The sequence below is a fragment of the Gadus morhua genome, chromosome 20 (genome assembly GCF_902167405.1).
Source record: "Gadus morhua chromosome 20, gadMor3.0, whole genome shotgun sequence".
Taxonomy (NCBI): domain Eukaryota; kingdom Metazoa; phylum Chordata; class Actinopteri; order Gadiformes; family Gadidae; genus Gadus; species Gadus morhua.
In genome coordinates this window covers 17,122,006-17,135,664 of record NC_044067.1, presented here as the reverse complement: position 1 = coordinate 17,135,664, position 13,659 = coordinate 17,122,006, and the positions used below count along the sequence as shown (strand labels likewise).

The window sequence follows — 13,659 nt, the reverse complement described above, 5'->3', positions numbered from 1 at the left end:
ACCAACATCACATATGTGTGGTAGGAAATATAAACGTTCCGGATACAGCGAGTTGTTCGTACAACTCTTTTTTTCTTTTTCCTCATAAATCCTGTTATTTTTCTAAATGTTCTCCCCCCTTCCTCCTCCTCCTCCTCCTCCTCCTCCTCCTCCTCCTCCTCCTCCTCCTCCTCCTCCTCCACCTCTTTATCTTTGTTTTCATCTGTCCCTTCCTGCTCTTATTTTTCATCTTTCTCTCTCTGTTTTATTAAATCACCCCCTCCATCCCTCTTTCTCTCTCCTACTCTCCTACTCTCGCTCTCTCTCTCCCCTGCTGTGTTCTAATCAGATGGTTCCAGATGTTATGGATGTGTCTCTATCATGTGCCGTGTGTGTGTGTGTGTGTGTGTGTGTGTGTGTGTGTGTGTGTGTGTGTGTGTGTGTGTGTGTGTTGTGTGTGTCTGTGTGTGTGTGTGTGTGTGTGTGTCTGTGTGTGTGTGTGTGTGTGTGTGTCGTGGGGGGTCCGAGTGATGGGGGTCATCGTTTCTTCTTCAGCATCTTGAGAGAGAGGAGAGCAAGGTGTTTTATGATGAGACATTCTTCCTTCTACAGAGATGGACTTATTATGGGATGAATGTGAGCGTAACAACTTCAGAACACATGCTGACCACCTGTAAGATGTTACCCACCTGAACGCCCCCCTCCCCAAAACACACACACACACACACACACACACACACACACACACACACACACACACACACACACACACACACACACACTCACACCAGAAAAAAAAAAGGATTAATGACAGAATTATCCTCACACGTCGTTTCAAACATGTTCTGCCTCAGTCTGATTTCCTATGTCCCATGATGCATAGCAGGTTGCCACACACCTTATCGTGTGTGTGTGTGTGTGTGTGTGTGTGTGTGTGTGTGTGTGTGTGTGTGTGTGTGTGTGTGTGTGTGTGTTTCTTTCTGTCTGTGCAACAATGAGTGTGTGTGTGTGTGTGTGTGTGTCTGTGTGTGTGTGTGTGTGTGTGTGTGTGTGTGTGTGTGTGTGTGTGTGTGTGTGTGTGTGTGTGTGTGTGTGTGTGTGTCTGTGAGTGTGTGTATCTGGGAATGTGTGTGTGTGTGTGTGTGTGGTGCTTCTATTCGTGCATATGTCTGTCTTTGTGTGTGTGTGTGTGTGTGTGTGTGTGTGTGTGTGTGTGTGTGTGTGTGTGTGTGTGTGTGTGTGTGTGTGTGTGTGTGTGTGTGTGTGTGTGTTTCTATCTGTGTGTGTGTGTGTGTGTGTGTCGTGTGCATGTATTTTTTGAGTATGTGTGTCTGTTGCTGTGGGTGTGCGTCTGTGTGTGAATATGTGTGAATGTGTGTGTTCACAGCTATGTAGAAGAGGGTGAGGCAGGGTGTTTATAGATAGCCAGGGCTTCACTCATAACTATTAAAATGCGACAGCTCAATCTGGGTGGGACTTGAAGCCCTCATGTCCATGATTGTTTTACATGATCCAACTATTACTTATTACCACAATATATATGACAAGACAATCCAGTAGCTACCATGTCTTTGTAATTCCCCTAGCTCCTCTGTACTCTTTACCCTGTCCAGTTTATTTAGAAACATTGAGAGTACTTAAGTACATGTTAGTGTGCATATGGGAACACGCAGGAGGAAGAGGGAGGGAGAATGAGAGGAGAACCAAGGGAGAGGGCAGAAGGAAAGAGGGGGTGGGGAGAGAGAGAGAGAGAGAGAGAGAGAGAGAGAGAGAGAGAGAGAGAGAGAGAGAGAGAGAGAGAGAGAGAGAGATGCATATGTATAAACAAAGTATATAGATATATTTATTTATTTATAGATATATTTATCTCCTATCATGGTAGCAGCGAGGGGCTGTCAGCTGCCAATCTCACCACCTCTCATCACAAGAGCTGGCCAATTAGAGGGCGGGGCGGGACTAAGTGGGTGGGACAACACCACAGTGTTGGGCGGAGCTTGCACATTGAAACACTTGTATTCTCTAAATGGAGGGACTTCTGGTGCTGTCAGTTCCCTGTAGCAGGGCTCTCTAAATGTTGTGACATTCTAGAGAGCACACAAGGCTGTTTCTATTGGCCGGAACAATACCCTGGAGGCCTCCAGCTCTAAACGCTGGCCTATTCTGCGGCTTTTAGCACCAGATATAGATTACTGTAAGAGATCACTTAAGCATGATTAAATTATATACATCTCTTCATCACTATGTACAGCTAGCCACCTATTCTCTGTCTCCAATCCCCCTTGACTCATGTGTCGTTTTCTTTTTCTGTTTTCTTTGTTGCTGTTGGTCACATTGGACCCCTCATGTCCATGATTGTTAAACATGATCCAACTATCACTTAATACCACAAATTATCTGAGAAGACATTCTACCATGTCTTTCTTATTCCCCTAGCTACCCTGCACTCTGTCGAGTTGATTAAGAAACGTTGATAGTACATGAGAACATGATGTAGGTGTGCACATTGGAACACGAGGGAGGGAGAGAGAGAGGAGAACCAAGGGAGAGGGTTGAAGGAAAGAGGGAGAAGAGAGAGGGGGAGAGAGAGACAAGGAGAAAGAGGGAGAGGGAGAGAGAGAGAGAGAGAGAGCGGGAGAAAGAGAGGAGAAGCTATGGAGAGAGATTGTACAGCGTTTTGTTTCTATGAAAACGCTTTATAAAATGACCATATTATTATTATTTGATTTTACAATTATTAATCACTGATCTAAAATGATCTCTTGTAGTAGGTAGGGAAGCACAATATCTTATGCTTCCCTACCTACTACGAGAGATCAGATAAGCGTATTAATGAAAATCAAGTCACAACCCAACCTCTTCATCGCCACATTCTCCACACAACTCCCCCTTGTCTTTGTCTTTTTCTGTTATCTTTTTTGCTGTTGGTCAGATTGTACAGCGTTTTGTTTCCATGAAAAAAGCTTTATAAAATGCACATATTATTATTTATTTTTTTTGATTTTACAATTATTAATCCCTGATCTAAAATGAGGCTGTCAGAGCAGAGAGTACAGGACCCTGTTATGAAATGGTGAAGAATTGCAGAGATACACATAAGAGTGTCAATGTCTTTTTTCCACATCACGACATGATGGAAATATACATTATATATATATACAACATATAAAATGTTTTCTCATAAGAATGTAATGTTTATTGTGGTCCTGATTCATGACTTTACCCCTGCATGTTAAACGTGCAACTGTTGGAGCCCGGTCCGGTTTCCTCCATGAAAATGATTGAGGGAGAGAGAGACATAGAAAGAGATGAAGGTCATGTTTCATCGTATTTTCCCTCCCTCTATATGTCTCTCTCCCTTCCTCTCTCTCTGTGTCTCTCTCTCTCTCTCTCTCTCTCTCTCTCTCTCTCTCTCTCTTTCTCTGTCTCTGTCTTTGTCGCTGTCTCTCTCTCGTCTCTGTCTCTCTCTATGTATCTCTATCTCTATCTGTTTCTCTCTCTTTTACTCTCCCTTCCCCCTCCCCTCTCTCTCTCTCTCTCGCTCCATATACTGTTGACTCTGTTAACCCTCCCTCCCTGTATTCCTTACTCTCTTCCTTCTCTTCTGTCTCTTCCTGCTCTGATTGATGTTAAAACGGCATCACAAACCCACACAGTCTCAGGGCAGTGGGGTGAGGGGGAGAGAGGGTGAACGGGGGTGGGGGGGGGGGAGTGAGGAGGTTGAGGGGGGGGGGAAAGAGTTGTAGAAGAACGGAACTGTTTAAAGAGGAAAAGGAACCGTGTAATAATTTCAAATGTTCGTCTGGGGGATTGCTCGGACCAAACTGTTTCAGCAGACCCGACATTCCTGCTAAACTTCTCTATCTCCCTCCATTCCTCCTCCTCTTTTCCTGCGACCTCAGAGCTCAGACCCTGTCTCCCACTGACCCTTGACCCCCTCCAACCCCCCCCCCCCCCCCCCTAACCCATTGTCCTTACCCCCTACCCCCTCCCACCCGTGTCCCTCCCAGCAGGGGGGAGATGATGTCAGTATTTGCAGTGTATTCAGCACCAGGCACGGGGCCTGGTGTTCTGATGTTGTGATTACACGCTCCACTTGAGCGCTGGGGTCTCCGGCCTTTTAAAAGCTTTTATAGAGTACCACTCCGTCCTCCCCTCTGCTCTCCATAAAGAGACACATTCAGAGGGAGAGGAGCTAGAGTGTTAGGCCGTAAAGTCACAGACGTTTTTAAGGGGGGTAGGAGCTACAGGTTGTACCCTGTCATGGCAGCCGGAGCGCCACGCACACTTCCTGCTTCCTGCATGGCGTTCCTTTTTCGTGCACGCAACCAACTCATGAGAGTTAGAGGGGTGTGTATTGTGTGTGTGTGTGTGTGTGTGTGTGTGTGTGTGTGTGTGTGTGTGTGTGTGTGTGTGTGTGTGTGTGTGTGTGTGTGTGTGTGTGTGTGTGGGTGCACATCATTGTTTTTGTGTGTGTGTGTGTGTGTGTGTGTGTGTGTGTTTTATGTTTGTGTGTTTGTGTGTGTACATCAGTGTTTTCGTATGGGACTTAATGTATGTGCGTTTGTGTGTGTGTGTGTGTGTGTGTGTGCGTGTCTATGTGTCGGTACCTCAGTGTGTAAAGGAAAGCGAGCCATGTTTGTGGTGTTTGGCGGTAGGGTTTCATTGCTGCTCCAGGTAAAAACCAGAGCAGGTTTATAACCATCCAGGGAGGGCCCGGGGGGGGGGGGGGGGGGGGGGGGAGTTGGCACTGAACCCCTGCAGGATAGGAGCTCAGGAAGGGGCAGAGCAGAGCTCCAGCTGCGGCTCTCCCCCACTCCCCCCCCCGTTCCAACCAGGGAGCCTGATGGGAGCCACGCAGCCCAGCCTATCATGCCATCACGCTCTGCTTTGGTGTGTAATGGACGGCCCCCCGGTTCAGGGGGAGGCGAAGCGAACATGTGTTCCCCCCATCGAGGTTTTCTAGCGTGGCCCGACCATGAAACCCAGCCTGGACCAGATAGTGGTTTTATAGAGCCGGGGAGACCCCTGGAACCTCCACCAGAGGACGTATAAACACACCTGATCCAGCCTTAAGCCAGACCGCACCGACGGGGATTTAGTTACCACTTTTAATACTATTTTAGGATACTTTATTATTTATGACCTTCAGGAGAGTATTTTTGAGCATATTTGATTGCAGTTGGATTTTTTTAACCCCGGCTTATTTGGCCGATTTTGTTTTATTCTTTCAAACACGTGGTAGAGAGCAGTGAACGACTTCATTTGAAACCTTCTCTTGTAGCGAATACTGAGAAGAAGTGATTCAGCAATGCACAAAGCCCTTTAACAATGGTCGTTCATTTCTTCGAAAATATGAAATACAACTACTTTAAGTTGTATTTTGTTATGGTAGTGGTAAAATCCCAGTACTCCATGTGTATGCTTGGCTACCTTTGATCAGCGGTGAGGCCGGTGTCTATAGAGACGTATAGGGTGGAGAGTGGAGCACAAGGTCTGGTCTGGACAGTTAGTCTCTCTCGCTCTGGGGTGACCTTGGACGTCGACGGGTCGTAAATAAGTTTCAACTGCCACACACCCACACACCGCACCACACACACACACTGCCTCTCTGCTTCAACTGAGTACAGCGTGTGTCTATGTGTGTGTGTGTGTGTGTGTGTGTGTGTGTGTGTGTGTGTGTGTGTGTGTGTGTGTGTGTGTGTGTGTGTGTGTGTGTGTGTGTGTGTGTGTGTTTATACGGATGTGAGACTGGGAGTAAGAGTGTGTTTCTGATGGATTTTGTTATTGTATGATCAAGTCTATTTTAGTATATTATGGTTAAAATACACACATGACCCATACCTGCTGATCTCCGTAGTACCATCAAATGCATTCACTGCGTTTGCACACAGATTAATCATATTTCACAAGATGAATGATGTAGTGTCCACACTGACCTCATTCAGTAACAGTCGTGTCCCTTATAAAGCCAGGAGACACATATGACTGGGCTGATCATTTAGCTTATGACGTGTCGGGATTTGATTTAAAGGTCTTTCAAGGTGTCTATATCCTCTCCTGTCACGTTCATGTCAGCCCGGGCTTAGTCCACCTCCCTCTTGTTTGTCTCAATCAGGTCTCAGGAAGTGCTGGAGCCAATGAAATCTCCCTGTGGTGGCGGGTCATCCCCAGCCCTCCATCCAGTTAATGCAGAAGGGATCAGGCCTATAAATAACTCAGCACCTCCTTTGGCTTCCGCGCCCGGCCCTTAATTGTCTCTCTTTAAACAGCCATGTTATCAGCACCCCAGGGTGCATGTGTCCCCCTCGGTGTGAATTCTCCCGCTCGGTGTGGGCGAGTTGGACCAGGCCGGACGCGCCGGGGCAGATGAAGGTGAATAATCCCGCTCAGGGCTGTACTTCATCGGCTGGAATCCTGCAACGACAGCCATCTCCCCGCAATGATTGGAGGAGATGGAGCCCCCCCTCCTCCACACCAAGCCCACGCTCCTCACCGCCTCCTTCTCTCTGGTTCTTCCTCACCCATCTCCTTCCCCCCCCCCCCCCCCCGCCAACACGCTGGCCTCCGGCAGGCATGGAGACGTTAAGGTCGGACCGGATGAGGCACACATGCGATGACAGGCTCTTTACCCGGCAGATCGCGTCCAACGCACGCGGGCGAAATCCAGACCATTTTATTGGCATCGATTGAGATGTCACGCAGAGCATTTGCTGCTGTCAGTCACTTTCTGAGGGATGCAGTTGAAAAGGTTTGATCCCCATAACCATCTGCCGAAGAGACAAACATATTAAAATTAGAAAATGTGGCAGAGTTAGCATGGCAACAGGCCGGACTTAAGTTCATCTGTTCATCCTGATGACGCGCCCAAACCCAGACCCTTCGCCTAGTTGGTTCCCAACCTTTTGGCCCATCACACGATTTTTTGGTGGAAGGATTTTGTGCGAACCCAACTTCTTACATCTGTTTCAAAAATGCTCGTGGAGCATATTGTTTAAACCCAATCAATATCTCCCTGTGATATTAATTTCGCAGTGAAGCAGTAACTGGTAGGAATCATCAATCTGTTGGTATGTCTTCACCACTCCAGCTGTAACAATCCTTCCACTTGTGGAACTCCTGATTGCTCCCTACAACCGGCCTCAAGTCTTCAATGCATCCTGAGCTAGAGCAATGCTGGTACTCGAACGTGCCTGAAGGACACTGGTGTTGAATAGCAGAGGTAAGCTGGGGGTAAGGGTGGAGGCCTTTGTGTGTTCCATGAACTTTTACCCAACCATCAGACAGTTCCAAGAGGCTTCGCCATCGGAGGTTCTGCTGCAGCTGGGGGAAACCCTGCCCCTACCCCGGCCTCTGACCGCTCTGGTGTGTTTAGAAGGTTCTAGGAGAGATGGATGGACCTGGCTGCTGTGTGATGTTGGGTATAAAAAGCTTCAAGTCAAATCAGCAGAAACACTGAGCCTCCACTTGACCCAGGTTTGTCCCAGGGCCTGTCCACACCACGGCCACATGCTCATTAATACTGTCAGCGATGATGTACATTGCTCTATCGGATATCCATGTCATCAAAACACGATGGATCTTTATCAGATTTGATGTATCTTCTAAAACCATCTAAATCTATTAGCAGGCTACTGCTTTCTAAAATTGGTTGTGGGAATCAGTCCTGTGTGTTGTATGTATTACTTCTGTATAATTTCTTTAACTTCAATTGTATTTAATTGCGGGGTTGTTTTTTGTGGTCAAACTGTTGAAAGGCTCAGGAGGCCATCATTGGAGGCATGTGGTGATAGAGACGTCTATCAGTGAGGTGTGGACACGACTCTAGTCATTTATTTAATGAAAGGGAAACACTATCGTCCTCTGAGAGGGCGACAGAATGAGGGCTGGGAGTGTTGTTGTCATCCGCACACTGTCCCCCTCTCTCCCTCCCTCCCCCTGAACCCCCTCCCCAACCATCCCCTGTTCTTCCCACCTCATCACGCATTAATCCTGCAGTATTACGATCACCTACCGATCACATGTAGTCACCAAGCCAGGTGGATGCTTTCAACACCCCCCTCGCCAACTAGTCTCTCTCTCTCTCTCCTTCTCTCTCTCTCTCTCTCTCTCTCTCTCTCTCTCTCTCTCTCTCTCTCTCTCTCTCTCTCTCTCTCTCTCTCTCTCTCTCTGTGTCTCTGTAGTTAGGTGAGTGACTACATCAGAAAGTTGGACTTTTAATAAATGGGGCAAATAGTCACCAGCTGCCCCTGATTAAAAGATGAGGCTGCAAGAAAAATGCAATGGCAGTATCACACGTTCCTGCTCCCATCGAACAGTTGGTAACCAAATGGTAACAAATTGTTAGCAAATTGTTTTTATTTTTAGTCTGATGAACAGTGACTCAAATTTGCATAGTTGTACAATTGCACAATTGTAAGCCTGCATGAATTGTAGTATTTAGATTCAATTTCAATTATATTGCCAATATTTCCAAAAATCTCTATTCTAGTTCTGTTCTGATTCTATTCTGTTTATAATCTAGCAGGAGACGTCCTCCGCTGGAGCGTGTGTTCTGTAGGTCAGCTTTCATGACATGTCAATCTGACACCCTGCTTTCTCTCCCGGGGCGAGCAACACCGGCTCACATTGGACGAACACAAACCCTTAACCTGATAACCTGACTCGCCATCATGATGGTAAACCGACTCTCCCTCATGATGGTCACCTCATCGACACTGCAGCCCAAAGCATCATGGGTTCTATTTGCGCTCACACTGCACAAATCTTTAAGTCTGTATACATTTAAAGGGAATATGAACATACCCTGCTTAAGTAGAGAGAACTGCATGTTTACAGTAACAGGCAGGTAGGTCATGGGCTATGTACCATGTGTTAAAGGTAACAGGAGGTAGTCGTTCTGGAGGGAAAACTCTCAGACTAGGAGGATATACATTACTTTGACCCACAAACACACCCAACAGCAATGCATGCTTACAATAGCATTTTTGAGCTCTATTTTTGATATTTATTTTGCATATTCTTGAAAATCTAAGAAAATCCATATGTCATCATTGATCTTTGCATATCATTTAATGGAAACTTCTGGTAACACTTATGGGTTCATTAATTAAGCATTAATAAACATTATTAAATGCCGCAATAGTAAATGAATAGTTAACTAATGGTCTAGTTATCATTTAATAGTGGTGTTAATGTTTACTTATGGTGTTCATCTTTACAAAGTTAAACATTTTTCAATATTTAAAAGGGTGGTTTAGTGTTAACCTTAACCCTAACCCCCATGCTTATTATATATAATAATGCTTACTACCGCATGCTTTTTATAAATTAATGTAATGTAACTTAATTTTAAAGTGTGAACAGTCTCCTTTATCATTGGATGTGCGTGTCAAGATTTTTTAACCCCCGCCGTCTCACAAAAAAGACGACGGGTTGAAGGAGCCAAAGAAGGAGCCACAGAGAGACGGTCACAGCTCCGTGTCTTGTTGAAGTGATGGACGGGGGTCTGGGTTGGCGTCCATGCAGGCTCCACAGGGGGCGGTTTCATCTCCCTCTGAGGGATCCAGATTTATGGAGGTGAAACTGGACTCCACGCCCAGCAGGCCGCTCTCAGCGTCCTGTCACAGCCCGTGTCCCCGCCGCTCTGCCCCCGACCCCACGAGACCACCACTTAGCCCTCTGCAGGGCACACGCACACCCAGAGACCAAGAGACATGTAGCGCCCTGTGGGATAGGAAATAATACGCACAAAGTCAGGATTTACAAAGAGTGGAATAGATAGGGACGTTTTATGTATCTTGTGAAAATCCATTTGTTACGTAGGCTTCTTAAAAATATGTATTATATGTAATGCCAACGAAGGAAAATTTTAGATTTATATAAATGCTCCTTACTTATATGATTATTGACCAACAAGTAAACCTGCATAAAAACAACTGCATATCATTAGCACTGTGTGTGTGTGTGTGTGTGTGTGTGTGTGTGTGTGTGTGTGTGTGTGTGTGTGTGTGTGTGTGTGTGTGTGTGTGTGTGTGTGTGTGTGTGTGTGTGTGTGTTTGTGGTGTGTGCGTGCGCACATGTGCGTATTCATTTGATTGAAGTGGGTCTGGTAACATGGGTGCGTTTGATGGCTGCATGATCGTGAAAGACTATTATCTATGCTTGGATAGGTTTACTTCTGAACAATGCCATATAGTCGTTAGAAAATCTCCACTTCCCCTCTCCTTTCCGTCTGTTAGCCTACATGTTGCCTTGTTACATCAGACGTCACATGGAAGCATCTGATGCTAAAGATGCTAATTAAAGCAGTATAAGGTCGGAGAGGGTTTATGTATGTTGAAATGGAGGGCTGCCCTTGTATCGCATCTGAAGTGCATAGAGTAATAGTGAATTTGATTTGATGGGCAGGGGGACATAAAGCTCGGGTTTGGGGTCCCTCCCTCCCACCGAAAAAGTGATGTCAAACGTATTATAGATGCAATATGAATAAGTTATTGCAAAAAAAAACATATTATCGAAGCCTTTGCAGTTGGCAACCCAGAAAATAGGGCCTACAGGATATTTTTCTGGTTATGTTGTTGTTTATGTAATATTAAAAAAAATTCAGCAATGGGCCATGTCATATCGCCTTAGAATGAATGTAGAATTCAATTAATTGTTTTGGTTGTTTTTTTATATCTTTCCTGACATAGAAAAAGACATTAGCTGATAAAAAAATTAATCAACACACAAAACCCACATAACTACAACTACATATGCCCACTATTTTTGTATTTAGCTTTGTCGAGCACCAGAGAAGCGGTGTTATAACACCATGTTTCCCGTTACACAGAGACTACTGTTAAGAAGACTGCAGAGACTGTAGGGTAGATTATATAGAGCTGGCACTATAGAGTGGAGGCTAGCAAGGCTTCTGAGGGGGAATACAGTAGTATCCGCTTCCGAGGTCGGCTGACCTGCAGTGGTTTGAGTTACAACCCACCCCCCACATCTGGTACTACAGGCTGAATAAAACAAACTCTGGAAACAACCTTTCAGATCTTATTCAACCCCTGCCTGGTTGTCATGGACCTCCCCCCTCCTCCAGGCTGAGTAGCATCCTCCCTCCATTCATCACCCCTCCCCCCCCCCCTCAGAGCAGCGGTGAGTGCCTGGGTAGTGGTACCCCTGTGGGCCAGAGATATACTGCCCTAAGTCTGCAGGTAGGCAGCCCACTTCCCCCTTTGACATGCTCAACCAGCCCCTGGACTGTCTTCCGGGAAACCCCCTCAGGAACGGGCAGGGAGGACCAATCGGGGGAGGAGGAGGGGGGGGGGGGGGGACTCGAGGGAGCGTGTGGTTCCGGGCTCATCTCTCTAACGACATCGCTCTCCTCTGTGCTCCGTGCTCTCAAGGCTAGAAGAACCTTTTATGTTCTTCTGGACTGTGGGAAAGTAGACATGAGACCAGCACGATTTAGTGCCGTACCCAAGGAGAGAGAAGCTGCCTGTCTGCCTGTCTCTTGGTCTGCCTCTCTCTCTGTCTGCCTTTATCTCCTGGCTGTCTGTCCTTGCTGTCCTACCTACTAATCTCTCGCACCCATTAGAAGAAACCGCTTAGCCATCTTTGTTACTCATTGAAAATGTTTCTAACGGGAAGTTATACGTTTGGTTATTTTATTTATATCTTGCATCATATCACTAAACATTAATGTATGAGTTTTAATGTATGATTATATTATAGGGGCTTTGAAATAAGAACAACAGACACCTTTTCTTGACCCATTTTACTCGTTTTGGTTAATTAGTCAGGAAATAATTAGATAGATAGGAAATGTAAAGGGACCTAAACATGTGAAGTCAGGCAGAATTAGCAGGATAACAGGTTTTACGGAAGTAGTTGGTAGATAGTAGCAAGTAAAATTAGTTTTTTTTATTTATTTCTCATTCTACAAAGTAAATTAATTACCATATCGATTCCAAAGGTGCATTTACTAAACAACCAAAACATTCCAAAAATATTCACCCAGTTCCTTTTCTTGCAGCTTACCCTGTTCCTGTCTTTCAAGTTTTAAAGCGCATGCATGCAATGACATTTAAGAATTCAGGCCACTTGTAAAGCAAGCATTTTCATATCCTCAAAGTGTACTCTATCTTTATCTGAACACCTAAACACAATACTCTCTCTTCCATTCCAACACTGGGTTTTTGCTAGTATGTAACAGAAAAAAATATTGCCAAAAACACAAAGCCCTGTCAAACAGGAAAGTAAGAATGAAAATCATGTGTGTGTTCAACCTGTTATCCTCTAAACCCCTGGGAGGTTACTTCAGTGCTTCAGCCTGTTGTAGAACACCACGGCCACGCAGAGCGCCACAAGGCAGGCGAACGCTAGCACACCAACCCCCACGGCAAGTCCCACCGCTGAGCTATCGCCCTGGTTCCCCACCGCAATTTCCTCTTTGGACCCCACCGTCTCGGTCTTGGTGACGATCTCCGGGGACGTGATGGTGTGCATGTCGGTGATGACGTCGGCGCTGCCGCTGCCGTCACGAGTGTCTCTCCTCCTGCGGTTGTTGCACTGCATGAAGGTGCTGCAGGTGCTGATCTCGCAGAGGCGCGTGATGCAGTGCAGGTAGTAGGTGGACACCGTCTCATTCTGCTGCTCGATGAAGCGGAAGGCGGGGAAGTGGAAGCGGGAGCTCTGGCTCTGGCCGTTCAAAACCATGGTGGTGAACTGGTCCTGAGAGCAGGGCACGAAGAGGTTGAAGAAGGTGGAGTTTGTGGGCAGGGGCGAGATGGAGGCGTAGCAGCGGTCCAGCAGCACGTTGTACTGCCCAGTCAGGTTGGTGGCCTTCACCTCCACGTACACCGTGCTCCTCAGCTCCAGGCCCTGCCGGGGCATCACCATGCTCTGGGTGAAGTCAGCGTCACTAAACAGCTCTAGGCTCAGGGTGCTGATGAAGCTGCCGTTGTTGTCCCTCACTGCGATGGAAGAGGCGGACACGTCCACCTGCGTGTTGTTGATCAGGTACTCTAAGGGGTAGGCACAGGAGTAGTAGTACTTGAGCTCGGCGTTGTACGTGACGGTGCCCGTGGTGGGATCGCTGGATTGGATGATGCCGCTGATGTTGACGGTCTGGATATTGGAGAAGTCGGAGAAGACCCCCGTGCCGGCCGCGCTGGTGGTCCGGAAGACGCTGCCGCATGCGTTGGTCATGTTGAGGGGGAAGTTGAACCTGGCGACAGGGGGGTCCACGGTGTCATCCAGGGTTCCCCGGCACGCGGGCTCCAGCATGTGGTTGAGGATGAGGAGGGACTCGTTGTAGCCGGTGTAGATGACGGGACAGATCTGCACCGCCAGGTCGATCGACGACGTGCCGCAGCTCACGGAGATGTCTGTGATCTCCGGCCGTCTCAGATTCCCGGAACATTCATTCAACGTGAGCTGAGTGCTGCGGGAAACCACAGTGGCCAAAAGTAAAAATGCTTCAAACTTCATTTTCCCCATAGATCTGCGTTGAATTAGGCTAATTCCCCCAGTCGATGTAGTGATCGATCGTCGTGCGTAATAGGCAGCAACGGTGTGTTCTTCTGAGCTCTTTAGCTCCGGATTCTTTGATGTAGCAGGCTCCTACACAGGGGCCTTTATAGATGCCTATGTCCTGTAGGATTGGCCTAAAACAAGGTCAAAACACCTTGG

At 46.9% G+C, this 13,659-nt stretch overlaps 1 pseudogene; it reads right to left on the bottom strand.

Moving 5' to 3' along the window:
- Positions 1 to 11,874: 11,874 nt before the first annotated feature.
- LOC115532744 (zona pellucida-like domain-containing protein 1 pseudogene) lies at positions 11,875 to 13,604 on the bottom strand (annotated as a pseudogene).
- Positions 13,605 to 13,659: the final 55 nt, after the last annotated feature.